The sequence below is a fragment of the Triticum dicoccoides genome, chromosome 7B (genome assembly GCF_002162155.2).
Source record: "Triticum dicoccoides isolate Atlit2015 ecotype Zavitan chromosome 7B, WEW_v2.0, whole genome shotgun sequence".
NCBI classification, from domain to species: Eukaryota; Viridiplantae; Streptophyta; class Magnoliopsida; order Poales; family Poaceae; genus Triticum; species Triticum dicoccoides.
This window is the reverse complement of record NC_041393.1, coordinates 387615015-387630379: the sequence shown is the minus strand read 5'-3', so window position 1 is coordinate 387630379 and position 15365 is coordinate 387615015.

Below are 15365 nucleotides of genomic sequence, written 5' to 3'. Positions count from 1 at the left end.
GGGCTGGAAACGGCCCATGTAAATCACGGGCCGTTAACGGGTACAAAGAAAATTACTATTCATTATGGGCTAGAGTCACCGCGGGCCTGTAAAGGGCCGAAAGATACGAAGGCCTCATATGGGCCGAAAGACGTCGTGGGCCATACATGGGCCGAAAGTGAAATGGGCTGGTGTTATATTCGATGGGCCACATGACGTTGTTGGGCGATTTCCTTTAGTGCCTAACGGGCCGTAAAATGGGCTATTTGCGAAGAGATCGTTAACAGGCTTTTCATGGGCCAGCCCGTTAACTTTTGACCAAGTCAAACGGGCCGGCTTTATAAGCTAAATGGACCAGTGGTGGGCCATGGCATGTGTCAACATATCATAGGCGCCTATCTGACCCACTGATGAGCTGACACATGTTTCGTCCGGCCAATAAGAATTTTACACGTGGAAATTTCCCATTGGTCAGGGCTGTTAACGGGTTATCGGATCCAAAACCCGACCCGATAGCTTAACGGCATTCGGTTACGGTGGATGCCACGTGTCGGTCACCCTTGACGAAAGCACTTCTGTGATGCGCGATTTATCGTCATGGAAGTGGACACTTCCGTGATGATAATTTTGGTAATGTCATGGAACACTTCTACGACAGCACAGGTATGACTATCTTGATTCTGTCATAAATTTGTCATGGATGTACACGCATGACAAAAAACGCGACCTACTGTGACAAACACGTATCATCACGGAAGTGTATTTTTTTGTAGTGCATACTCAAACAGGTTGGAGCTCCCTTGATGGTGCGGCACACCTTGCATCTGGGCACGCTTGTCCTTGGCCTTGTTGTGGACGGCTAGCCATTGGGGAGAGCACCACTCATCCACCAACCTCTCCCAACACTCCATCTTATCCGTGCACCATCTCGGGGCACCTAAGTTAGACAAAGAGAAATTTCAGTGCTACGCCTACGAATCAAATCAAGGAAACTAGTACAAGGCCTTAAGAATAGGTAATTACCTTCATGTACTTGTCCTTACTCAAATACTTGACGCGACACTTCTTCTGCCTCCTGATGTTAGTCGAGGCGTAGTAGTCTCAGACAGCCAACTCCCGAGCCTCGTGCCATGTGTTTTGAAGTAGACGCTTGCACTCGGCTTCGAGAACCATAGCCGCGTCCGCCTCGTGTTCCTCAAGACACCTATAGAAGGTCTACAATCAAACAAGACAACAATGATCATTACGATGCAAAAGGTTGAGTACATGTCTGAAGAGTAGAGTCGCACAGACGCACTCTGTCTCTTAGAATCTCACACACACACACACACACACACACCAGTTACGTGACGCCCCTTAAGCAGACATGTAGTATGTTACAATTTGTGCACCCGCGGGTACACATGATGGTGCGCATTTATTTAAGCTGGATGGCGAACCCAAACAGTAGCTGCATTCATTCCCTCCCGCCGCCTCTTCTCTAGTCGATGTCGCCCGGTAGCCATGGCCCGGCCGAAAGTAACGACATACGCCATACTCCCGCCGGAGCGGCCCTTTAATCTCAAAATTTTAGTGGTCATGCATGCATCTTTTTGTGCTAGCACTCCTATATAAGGGTTGACCGGTCGCTTCCTGCGGATGTGCGTGGGCAGTGGAAGAGGAAGGAGAAGGGAAGCGGGTTGTAGAGTAACGTTTTTACCACAATTTCTTAGGAAACTGAGTGCAATAATTGAGTAGTTTTGCAAACAACCAGTACTACACCTGAAACGGTTCAAAACCAATACCACCACCACGCCCGCGTCTGACCGCCCTGGCCGACCCAACCCCCCTCCCTTGTTAGCGCGCGCTTCCCGCGTGAAAGGGTCAGCATCGCTTCGGAGCGTCAGTGCCGCATTAATGCCCGGCCAGAGCGGAGCCGACCTCTCACTGGCGCCGGCTTTGAAGCAGCGCGACGGCCGAGAGAGCACCGCTTCTCGGTGCACGCGACTGCTCCGCGTCGAGGCTGGCCATAGTTTGGATGAGTCTCCACCGTGGGAAGCCACACTAACTGTGATGATATGGACTCCCATTGCCCACAATTATGGATCGTTCCATCTATGAAGAACACGTGGGACTGGAACTACGAGACGGACATGTACCCAGGAGTGGATGTATGAACCTGAGTAATGTAGCGCTGTAAGTGAAGTAGAAAGGCACAAATAGTATGAACATGTGTGGCATATATGCATTTGTCTCTTACTACCACTAAATGTTGTACGTGCAATGCACGGTGATGTTATGGAGTACATGCCTAAGTACTCTACTACTACTATATTAATTGGAGGCACATATTAGGTTTTATATTTGTTTACGTGTATGCCCTGAGACCTTCCAACTAGACGTGTCTTTCTCTCCGGGTTGCACTTTGTATCGTTCATACCACTAGTACTACTACGTCTGGTCTCCGACCTAGAAGTGGAAGAAGTGGAGACGCTCTACCACGTTGTTCATGTCCCACTCCTTTCGCTGACGTGTGGGACATCCAGCACGTGTCGTGTTTGGCACTCCTTCATCGTAAGAGTTGAAATGCTAGCATTCATCAGAAATAAAAAATAAATATAAATCAGCAGTGATACTATACCACGCGGTTTCCTTGCTCCTCAATATCAGAAATAATACTTTTGTCTGCCGACATGTGGTACGTCGACCATCCTGGTCCACTTGCCATGCACACAGAACTCCAAGGAAGAGTCACCCCGGTCGTCGCGCTGCGGTAATAATGACTAATGAGCCATCAAATCACAGGCCCAACCTTTCCCACTATGAAGTTGCTCGGATGAAGGAACCATCATGACTTCGTTGAATTCCGCTTCTTGAAGAAAACTACTGTAGCAACAGTACTTATAGCTACAGTAGTAACTCCAGCACATGCCTCCTTTGGTTCATAGGATAGAAATTTTATAGGAATATGAAAATCATAGGAAGTGGGATGACATGCATCTCAATTCCTATAGAGAAAGAGATAACATTTGATGCATAGGATAGGAATTTTTCCATTGAGTCTAGGATAATGTACTGGTAATTTGCTCTAAAAACTACAGTAGTAACTAGTGCTGGTACATGCTCGTAATTAATTAAACAAACATATGGGCGAGACAGACACACACACACTAACTACTAGTACTACTACTTCTCACACGCTGGCCAGACGCCATCGTTCTCCTTCCCGGCTTTGTCGGTGACACCCCATCGTGCTTGGATCTCCGCCGACCTCTCCGCAGTAGTGCGTGCGTCCTCTTATTTCTTGCGGCGGTGAGCCTCTCTTTTCTTGAGTGCTTTCTGACTTTTCCGCTCCCTCTGTGCGGCTTTGGCCGCCTCTTGCTCTACCTCCCATTCGGCCTTGGCAGCATCAAATTTCGCCCACATAGGTGGGAGGTCGCGAGCGTCAATGAACTTGGAACGGCAGGATGCCATCGCTTCACTACCATTTTGTGTGTGGTCGTGGGCGGCGAGGAACTCGGCGCGGCGGGATGCCATCGCTTCCTTACCGGTTAGTGTGCGGCACGGTGGCATGAACGACGCTTCATGAGAGCTCTAGGGTGGAGTGGCCGGACAACCGTATAGTGCATTGGTTTGTAAAGAGCTCAAGGACAGAAGATGAAGGAAATTTGGATTCCCCTTCAATCCTGTTCATTTATTACCAAGTAAAATGTATTGGCGGTCATCGAACTTGTCTTGATAGCTCACTTTGATCATTGTATATGAGATATGGTGATTATACAGTCACTGGCTCGGCATATAGCTCCGTATTTGTCTAGTTGACCAGTCAAATAGTCCGCATGCGCCTCATCAGCTCGTGTTCTTTATCTATCTATCTATGCGGGCCTACATGTCAGTGGAGAAAGAAATAAAAACCAAAATTATGCGTATGTGAGGAATCAAACCACGGACTCGTCGCTGTAATGCACACTCGTCAGCCAAATGAAAATGAAATACTTTGCGTTAAATGCACAAACCGATTTTTTTATATTATATGTGATGCACACATTAGCGCACACCGTCCATAGAGGCAAGTAGCATGTACGCATGTAGACACTCACACTCACACGGTCAAACCATGCTAGTGCATGCACGTCTCCCTCTCAATCAAAGTCCTGCTCATGGCGCAATGCCAACGGCGAGCCCGTCACCTATGTGCCCCGGCGGTGCCTGACATTATTGTTTAGATGTTTGCTGGAGGCCTCCATGAACACCGAGCATGTATTCACCTGGCTCAACACCAACGGTCATACTCGTGACTCGGCGCCTTGCTCATGTATATCATCCATCACAACAACAATCTATAAAACAGCCTAGCTAGAGAGGGTACTATGGTACCTATATATGTACTATCGTGAGCGACTGATCATAGTTCCACTACACACGAGTGTGTGTTTGATCGATTCGTCAATTATTCGTAAGTTATGCATGGTTGTGTGGTGTCTAGTGGTGGTCGTCGAAGGCTAGCTAGCAACAAGAGCGGTTGCATGGATGCCCGGTTGTCAATATGTGCCGCATACGCTTCAAAGGCTCGTCATCCATGAGTTCACATTTTACCACCACGCCAGTGTCTGACCGCCCTGGCCTACCGAAACTCCTTCCATCGCTAGAGCGCGCTTCTCGCCTAAAACGGTCACCGTCTCTCCAGAATGTCAATGTCGCACTCACCGGACTTAATTGCAGGTGCAGTTGGTGTCTCACTGACATGCGGGCCATATGCCTGTTGGGCCCACATGTCAGTGACCCAACTGCACCTAGAGTTAAGTCACTGAAGCAGCGTCTGCATGCATGCCCGACGCGACCTCTCACGGGCGCCTGCATTACAGCAGCACGACGGCCGAGAGAGCGCCACCGGCACGGCATCCCGGTGCAAGCAACTGCTCCATGTTAACGACACCACGGCCATCCTTCCGTCTGCCACCCACATTAATGACATGCGGCTGCCGACGAACCTACTCTGGTGCCAACCATCCATTCGCCTGTCGTGGCTCATTGCCATTCGCCCGCTATATTAACTTGAGCCCCAGCTCCCAGCCATAGCCAAAGACCCACACTCATTCTCCTACGGTCCCTTCCTTCTTTCGGCACCACTCCAAGCATGGCCTTCTGGCGCTCCAAAGCTCTCTTGGACGTACTATCGCAGGAGCAGAAGAAGGACATCGGCGGCTCCACTTCAGGCACACTCCAAAGCTCTCTTGGACGTACTATCGCAGGAGCAGGCGAAGGAGATCGCCGGCTCTCCCCCGGCAGCCCTCCGCCGCCATGAGCACGAAGCCGGTGCGTGTGCGCGGGCATAGCCCGCGGCGAGGAAGAGTAGTACATGATAGGTTGCTGCCGCTCTGGTCCTAGGAAGGCCACCGCTCTTCCACTCAGTCGATGCCAAGCTTGGTGGGATAAACATCGGCGGCCGATTAGCCGCTTGACGGTGATGTGGAGGTGGAAATCTTCAAAACATTGTGCTCCAGAGGAGGAGGTTATCGAGGCGGATGAGGAGGAGGCAAAGGCAATGGCCGGCTTTCTCGGGTTCATGGCCGGACATGGTGGTCAGGCGCTGGCGATTGTTTAGATTATGTTTACAGTAGGTTTTAGTGTGGTTTGTGCGAAATATGTAATGAATTTCGTCCAGTTTATAGGAAAAGTTTTTGAAATCTAATGAATTTCATCCAGTTAATTTGAAATTTTCTTTGTTTGCACAAATTTCGTCTGGTTAGTTCATATAGTTGTCGAAAGGTATGCGGGAAGCATTGGATGGCATCCTCTGGCATCAGTGTCCTCGGACAGATGCCAGTGTAAATTTGTGGGCCAGCGCTAGAGATGCCCTAACTATCATGCTATAATCGCTAACAGTGCTCCATTATTTCGAAGGGAACAGTTATCCCTCGATCAAAATCAGATCCGCCGTGTTTCGCACTCCTCCCACGTAAGAGTGTAGACTCTTGCTTACATAAAAATGGAGCAAGTGGACGACACTATAGCACTTCATATCACTCAAACAATCCCACCTAACGCGTGGGAAAGCATTGCCCTTGTCATTTTGTTTTCGATTTCTATCAATTGATCGCACGAAAATGTTACGCTTTGCAAGTTCAAAAGGAAAACGCGGCACACTTATGACTCGTACGCGTCGCGTTCACGTTGCACCCCCGACAGTCCGGCTCGCACGCCGCTCACCAGAGGGGACACACGTTGTCTTTCATTTTCACTGGCATGTGGGACTGCAATTGAATAAACCGTCGATAGCCAAAATCTAATCGCTCAGCGCGCGTCGGCCAAGAAGAAAGAGATGGGGGAGGGAGAAGAGATCACCGGCCGCCACGCACGGGCTCCAAGAAATATATATGGTGATAATGTGAGGTGAGCCATGCGGGAGTATGGACCGCTTCCAAGCCCGCTTCTGACCACCCTGGCCCACCAGAAACCCCCCCCCCACCCACCCACCCACCCACCTCCCGCACGCGCTCCCCCCTCAAACGCCAGTTGTCCGCATTCATAGCAAGTAGTACTAGTAAAATACTGTGCTATAAGCCTACTTATGTGGAGGAGAGAGAGGCATTGACAAAGTCAAGGAGTGGGCTCTGCAAGAGCCCATCTCTACACGTGCTCCTAGGTATAAAAAACTAATTCTAAAAAAAAGAGGCATACAAAAACAATTGTGTCTAAAAAAAGAAAGGTAAAAAACATTTGAGAGGAAATAGATAGAGAGAAAGTGAGAAAAAGTTGTAACCTTATAGCCAACCTTATAGTCAACACTATGGTAGTATTACATGAGGAAGGAGGGAGTGGTGCACATGCCAAGTTCACTGGGCTGCCGTGTTTCACACTCCTCCGTTGTAACAGCGGGGACAATAGCTTTCATCAAAAATAAACAATGAATACTCATTGCTCGTCCTCCATATCGGAAAGAATACTTTCATTCGCCGACATGTGGGACGTCGACCATCCTGGTCCACCTACCATGCACAAAATTATCCTGGTCCACCCCGGTCGTAACACAGGCCCAACCTTTCCCTCTGTAAGTTGGTCGGACGAAGGAACCATCATGACTTCATTGAATTCTGCTTCTTCAAGAAAACTTATTGTACCCACAATACTGCTACCACACGCGAAGACTGGACGGCATTGTACTACGTCATATCATTGAAACCCACTAGGCCAAACTAGACCTCCTAGGATTTGTACTCCCTCCGTTTCAAAGTTAGTACTAGTACAAAGTTGAGTCATCTATTTTGGAACGAAGGGAATACGTCTCTGTACTGCTATGATTTTGTATTGTACGTCTCTATACTTTTGCTATGGTTTTCCTACCCTATGAACCAAATGAGGCATGAATGTATCTGTGTCGACTATTGTCTGATTGATCTCTAAGCCTACAATTTTAGGAGCTTGGGCTATTGGACGATCGACAACGGATCAGACCTATAAGCGTACCACGAGCTCATCATCCCCAATGTTTCTCTTCGGTGAGTCTTTTGCAAGTACTATAGCTCGCACAGTAGCTAGCCTACTAACACCAAGAATCATCAAACAAGCCCTGCTGATATGATAAACAGTTCAAACTTACATCTAAGCATGCCATATATTACATCAAAAGCTGGTGAGGATACATCTGTTTCCATAACTCGGAGAGGGTTTGCATGATTCACCATCAAACAAAAGTAGCAAGTACCACCTACACAAAACAGTGCACTAGCCCTAAGATGGTTTGATAACACGCATCATTCTGGTAATTAAACACAATGTAAAATACCCTGAAGGATTAGCGCGACCAACTATTTCTTGTCATCGATCTCTCGGGCAATGACCACAGCACGGACAGCAACATGAGAATCGATCTCTGGGGCAATGTACACAGGACGGACCGCGACATCGGAATTGATCTCTGGGGCGATGCCACCGGATGGACAGCGGCATCAGAATCAATCTCTTGGGCGATGTCCACAGGACGGACCGCGACAACGAAAACGATCTCTAGGGCGTTGTCCACAGGATGGGCCACGACATCGGAATCAGCAAGGCTGTCCACCGGCACCTGCACAACCCTAACATATTATCAAGCACATTGCAAATAATCAAAAACCACAACTATGGTAAGCCATTATTTTTTACCTTGTGCAGCTCACCGGTGGATCCCATCCCTTCGGGGGCCATCTCCTCATCCTCGATGGGGGCCATCACCTTGCCAGGGGAATACTGCTTCTCAATAGTGACTATCTCCTCAAACTCGGCCTTGAGCCTCGCATAGGTGGCTATTAGAGTTTCAGGGGTAGGCACGGTGGGGCACTTGTTCTTCTTCCAGCTTTCTTTGAGGAGTTCGTCTGCCAACGTCGTCAACTCTTTGGCCAGTGCTTGTTTCTTGGAGTTGTTCGTCTCCATGGGTTGGCCCGCCAACATGGTCAACTCGTTGGTTAGTGCTCGCTTCCTGGAGATCATTGTCTCCAGTGGGTTGTCCGCCGGCAACTCTTTATCTAGTGCTCTAGGATCCATTAATGAACTGACAAACAAAAAGCAATCGAAAGGAAACCACAATCGCAATGAAAACGGGAAAAGAATAGGCTGTGAGAATCGGTCGGTGCTTCGCAAAAAGAAGATTCTTGGAATGAAAATATAGTAGCATCACTCATTCATCCACCTTTCCTTCGTCGGTACAGAAGAAAAATGGCAGAAGTGAGTATCCTGGAGTGAGGTTTTCTTCAAGAAAGGGGAGAAAGGGCTTCAACGAGCATTCCAGTGAAATGATGGTTGCTCCGTCCAGTCCAACTTCGAGGCCACTTTACCACTGCTGGTAAAGGTGTGGGTTTTGTGATATGACGGGTCATGACGGCCACACAGGGGTGACCGGTGAGTCTCAACTGTAGCACCTCGCTGTGATTTGGTGGATGGCAGGCGGGCCTAGATGCTTTGATGTCCCGCATGTAGATAGAGAGGCTATTCATATAGGAGTACTCAATATTGTGCACCGCGACCAAGGCGGAGAGGAAAACGAGAGAACTACATATTTATTTACGGTGTAGATTCACTCATTTTGCTCCATATGTAGGAGTACAACTCATTTAGGGTGTAGTCTAGTCACTTGTTGAAATCTCTACAAAGGCAAATACTCCTTTCCGGTTTACAGGGCTATACTGGCAAGTACACTACAATAGTGGGCTCACATAGAAATTTTGTCTCATGCAAGAGCCTCGCTATATGCGTGTTGGTTGCATTCTTATCTTAGCATAGATGTCCCCTCCTTGTGCATGCTCAACTGAACACCCCTCTTCATGCATGCTCTCTTCATGCATGGTCCTAGTGTATTTGTGCTAAGCTAGTGTGGACTCATGCATCCTTCATACACTCTACCAAACACCCAAATTGGGTCAAGAAGGGAACTCTTGGGCTCATGCACCCTTCATACACCCTAAGAAACACACCCCAAGGCTCCGCACCACGCCCCACCCCTACACAAAGACTACCACGCGAGCGTTCGCAACTGCCACGTTTGGCTTGCGCTTGGCTCTTCGCCTCTTCGAGAAGACAAACAATCATGTTATTACTAGTACTTCTACAGTATCGAATCCACTGTTGCATGTCCGTCCACAGTGTGCGGGAGGGATGGAATGGAGCCGACCCCAATGATTTTAAGCTTAGAGACACAGTACACGCTATCCTAGACTACTCTACACATGAAACTGCCACACGAGCGTCCGGGCTGCGCTTAGCTCTTCGCCTCTTCGGGGAGTCTAACAATGATGGAGTACTACTGCAGTGGAGTACTACAGTATGCTTCCGGCCATCCGACACTGAATGAACTGTTGCATGTCCACCGCGTGCGGGAGGGAGAGCGTGTAGGGAAAGCTTCTCCTAGTCCTGTTAGCCACCACACTCATGGGCGAGGGAGGGACGCAGCTTCATTGACTTACTGCTCTTGCCTTTGTGTGTATGACAGCTGGGCCCACCTGTCATACAGCCAAAGGCAGGTGTAGTTAAGGCACAAGACCTCAGTCCGCGAGGGAGAGGGCGTCGTAGTAATCAAACTTCTCGTTGTTGTACGAGTTGACGTGACACATCAAAGCACTGCACTCGATATATTTCAATAATTTGCATTTACTGATGCATTAATTACAATGTATGCATGCATGTGTGACTTTCCTTTTGATACTTGCATGTGTTGATTTAATGCACCTTGCCAAATTTTGACTATAAATTAGCTAACCAAATGTTCATGCGTGTCACAAAAAATTACATCATTGAAAACTATGTTCAAATACAAATCAAACGATACTCTCCAATTAAATCTTGTCAGTTAAATCTTTGGTCAAAATTTAGCACAAATTACAAAGGGGACCAATAAACATTGTACTCTCAGATTTTGTTTTGAGGATACTCCATAGAAAATATAAATAATAATGCATGTTGGGGCAGCCCACGTTTTCGATAATTTTAGCCGTGGGCTTGTTCACAAATTTTATGAGGCGGTGGTTGTTCATTTAATGGAGGGTGCGACCTGGCACATGGTAACACCACTTGGAATAAGCAGGTAGCTATCTCAAAAAACAATCAACGACTCAAAAAAAAACATCGACCTGGCACGTACACAATTTTAAACGATTATTTTGATGGAGTGAAAAAGGAAAACTACCCCACTATATATATATATATATATATATATATATATATATATATATATATACGTTGGTGCCTCCGCGCTTGCTTGCTAGGGTTGCTCTATTCACACACTCTCATCCTCTCCAGATCTAAACAAGATAGCGGTGGTAACACTATCTTTCTATCCTCACGCTAGTTACAGATCCGGGTGTATCCCCCTCTGCCGGTGAAGGGGAGGAGGGGCAGCGTTTAGGCCGTCGTCAACAGCAAGGGAGGAGACCCACTGTCGGCTGCATCGTTATCTCTAGCCGAGCGCCTGCGTGGGAGGTCCTCCGATCCCTTCGTTGTTGCCCTAGTGTGGGCGGATCCGGCCTCCCGCCGCCCACCTATCCACATCCCGACGACCTTCAGGTATATCTTCCTTTGAAATCGCCCTATCTCTACCTCCCCAGCTTGCTACATCTCTGAATGTGCATCATTTTGTACCTGTCAGCCCCTCTCGATCGGATGGTCCAACGTCACCTATTTTTTTCTTCTATTGTTAGAGGTAAAGCTACTTCATGGAGTTGAATCTTGTACTTGGTTCAAACAAGAAATAAAGTGGGGGTGGGGGAATTTAGTATGTACATCGTACTTGGTACAAACAAGAAGGAAAGGGGGTGAAAGTAGTACAGACTGGTCATCCAACCGGTCTCTTGGTTGAAAAGGGAAATATAGGGGAAACGTTGTACACAGTGGTATTACCAGGACTAGATTTTCTATACACACATAGGAGTAGGTGGCTAGAGTGAACAAAAATGGGACCAACCCAGATATGTTTCTTGGATGTTTGTTTCTCAGGGAAACAAACTCTGAATCACCACTTTATGCCCCGGTTTAGGTACATGGTGCTAGACTGCTGGTGCACCCACTGTCCCATGCCCTTATACCAAATATTTAACTGTTCTTAATCTAATGCCCCTGGTAAAATGAAGCCATGCCACTGCTACCTCTTGAGCTTGCGTTGATTTTCCCTTGAAGAGGAAAGGGTGATGCAGCAAAGTAGCGTAAGTATTTCCCTCAGTTTTGAGAACCAAGGTATCAATTCAGTAGGAGATGATGCACAAGTCACAGAATACATGCACAAACAATCAAGAACTTGCAACCAACGTGATAAAGGGGTTGTCAATCCCTTCACGGTCACTCACAAAAGTGAGATCTGATAGAGAATAAAGTAAATATTTTTGGTATTTTTTATGTATAGATTGGAAAGTAAAGATTGCAAAATAATAGATCGGAAACTAGCAAGATGCAAATGAGATTCAATAATATGGAAAAGAGATTCAATGTAATTGAAAAGAGATTCAATATAATGGAAAAGGAGACCCGGGGGCCATAGGTTTCACTAGTGGCTTCTCTCGAGATAGCATGTATTACGGTGGGTGAACAAATTACTGCTGAGCAATTGATAGAAAAGCGCATAATCATGATGACATCTAAGGCAATGATCATGAACATAGGCATCACGTCCGTGTCAAGTAGACCAACTCCTGCCTACATCTACTACTATTACTCCACACATCGACCGCTATCCAGCATGCATCTAGAGTATTAAGTTCATAAGAACGGAGTAACACATTAAGCAAGATGACATGATGTAGAGGAATTAACTCAAGCAATATGATGAAAACCCCATCTTGTTATCCTCAATGGCAACAATACAATACGTGCCTTGCTGCCCCTACTATCACTGGGAAAGGACACCGCAAGATTGAACCCAAAGCTAAGCACTTCTCTCATGGCAAGAAAGATCAATCTAGTAGGCCAAACTAAACCGATAATTTGAAGAGACTTGCAAAGATATCAAATCATGCATATAAGAATTCACAGAAGAACCAAATAATATTCATAGATAATCTTAATCATAAATCCACAATTCATTGGATCTCGGCAAACACACTGGAAAAGAGTATTACATCGAATAGATCTCCAAGAACATCGAGGAGAACTTTGTATTGAGGACCCGGAGGTCTATGGTAAACTACTCACGCTTCATCAGAGAGGTAATGATGTTGACGTAGATGCCCTCCGTGATCGAATCCCCCTCCGGCAGATCACCGCAAAAGGCCCCAAGATGGGGTCTCACGCATACAGAAGGTTGCGGCGGTGGAAAAGTGGTTTCATGGCTCCCCTGATGTTTTTAGAGTATAGGAGTATATATAGGCGAAAGAACTAGGTCGGTGGAGCAACGAGGGGCACGTGAGGGTGGGGGCACTCTGTCCTGCCTTGTGGCCTCCTCGTTACGGTTCCGACTTCATCTCCAAGTCTTCTGGTTTGCTTTCGGTCCAAGAGAGATCATCACGAAGGTTTCATTCCGTTTGGAATCCGTTTGGTATTCCTTTTCTGCAAAACTCTAAAATAGGCACACAAAAAACAGAAACTGTCACTAGGCCTCTGGTTAATAGGTTAGTCCCAAAAATAATATAAAAGAGCACATTAAAGCCCATTAAACATCCAAAACAGATAATATAATATCATGGAACAATCAAAAATTATAGATATGTTGGAGACGTATCAAGCATCCCCAAGCTTAATTCCTGCTCGTTCTCGGGTAGGTAAATGAATAAAATAGAATTTTTGATGTGGAATGAGACCTAACATATTTATCAATGTAATTTTCTTTATTGTGGCATGAATGTTCAAATCCGAAAGTTTCAAGACAAAAGTTTAATATTGACATAAAAACAATAATACTTCATACATACTAACAAAGCAATCATGTCTTCTCAAAATAACATGGCCAAACAAAGCTATCCCTACAAAATCATATAGTCTCATTATGCTCTATCTTCATCACACAAAGTATTTAATCATGCACAACCCCGATGACAAGCCAAGTGATTGTTTCATACTTTTGATGTTCTCAAACTTTTTCAACCTTCACGCAATACATGAGCGTGAGCCATGGACATAGCACTATAGGTGGAATAGAATGGTGGTTGTGGAGAAGACAAAAAGGAGAAAATATCCTCGTATCAACTAGGCATATCAACGGGCTATGGATATGCCCATCAATAGATATCAATGTGAATGAGTAGGGATTGCCATGCAACGGATGCATTAGAGCTATAAGTGTATGAAAGCTCAAAAAGAAACTAAGTGGGTGTGCATACAACTTGCTTGCTCACGAAGACCTGGGGCACTTTTGAGGAAGCCCATCATTGGAATATACAAGCCAAGTTCTATAATGAAAAATTCCCACTAGTATATGAAAGTGACACCATAGGAAACTCTCTATCATGAAGATCATGGTGCTACTTTGAAGCACAGGTGTGGAAAAAGGATAGTAGCATTTCCCCTTCTCTCTTATTCTCTCATTTTTCTATTTTATTTGGGCCTTTTGTCCCTTTTTTATGGCCTCTTTTTTTTCTTTTTTTCGTCCAGATTCTCATCCCGACTTGTGGGGGGATCATAGTCTCCATCATCCTTTCCTCACTGGGACAATGCTGTAAAAATGAAGATCGTCACACTTTTATTTACTTACAACTAATGAATTACAACTCGATACTTAGAACAAAATATGACTCTATGTGAATGCCTCTGGCGGTGTACCGAGATGTGCAATGATTCAAGAGTGACATGTATGAAAAATTATGAATGGTGGTTTTTCCACAAATACGATGTCAACTACATGATCATGCAAAGCAATATGACAATGATGGAGCGTGTCATAATAAACGGAACGGTGGAAAGTTGCATGGCAATATATCTCGGAATGACTATGAAGATGCCATAATAGGTAGGTATGGTGGCTGTTTTGAGGAAAGTATATGGTGGGTGTATGGTACCGGCGAAAGTTGCGCGGTACTAGAGAGGCTAGCAATGGTGGAAGGGTGAGAGTGCGTATAATCCATGGACTCAACATTAGTCATAAAGAACTCACATACTTATTGCAAAAATCTACTAGTTATTGAAACAAAGTACTACGCGCATGTTCCTATGGGGATAGATTGGTAGGAAAAGACCATCACTCGTCCCCGACCGCCACTCATAAGGAAGACAATCAATAAATAAATCATGCTCCAACTTCATCACATAACGGTTCACCATACATGCATGCTACGGGAATCACAAACTTTACCACAAGTATCTCTCAAATTCACAACTACTCTACTAGCATGACTCTAATATCACCATCTTCATATCTCAAAACAATCATAAAGAATCAAACTTCTCATAGTATTCAATGCACTTTATATGAAAGTTTTATTATACCCATCTTGGAAGCCCATCATATTAGGACTAATTTTATAACCAAAGCAAGTTACCATGATGTTCTAAAAGACTATCAAAATAATATAAGTGAAGCATGAGAGATCAACAATTTCTATAAATAAAGCCACCGCCATGCTCTAAAAAGATATAAGTGAAGCACTAGAGCAATATTGTCTAGCTCAAAAGATATAGGTGAAGCACATAGAGAATTCTAATAAATCACGATTCATGTGTGTCTCTCCCAAAAGGTGTGTACAGCAAGGATGATTGTGGTAAACTAAAAATAAAAGACTCAAATCATACAAGATGCCCCAAGCAAAACACATATCATGTGGTGAATAAAAATATAGCCTCAAGTAAAGTTACCAATAGACGAAGACGAAAGAGGGGATGCCTTCCGGGGCATCCCCAAGCTTAGGCTTTTGGTTGTCCTTGAATTTTACCTTGGGTTGCCTTGTGAATCCCCAAGCTTAGGCTCTTGCCACTCCTTATTCCAAAATCCATCAAATCTTTACCCAAAACTTGAAAAC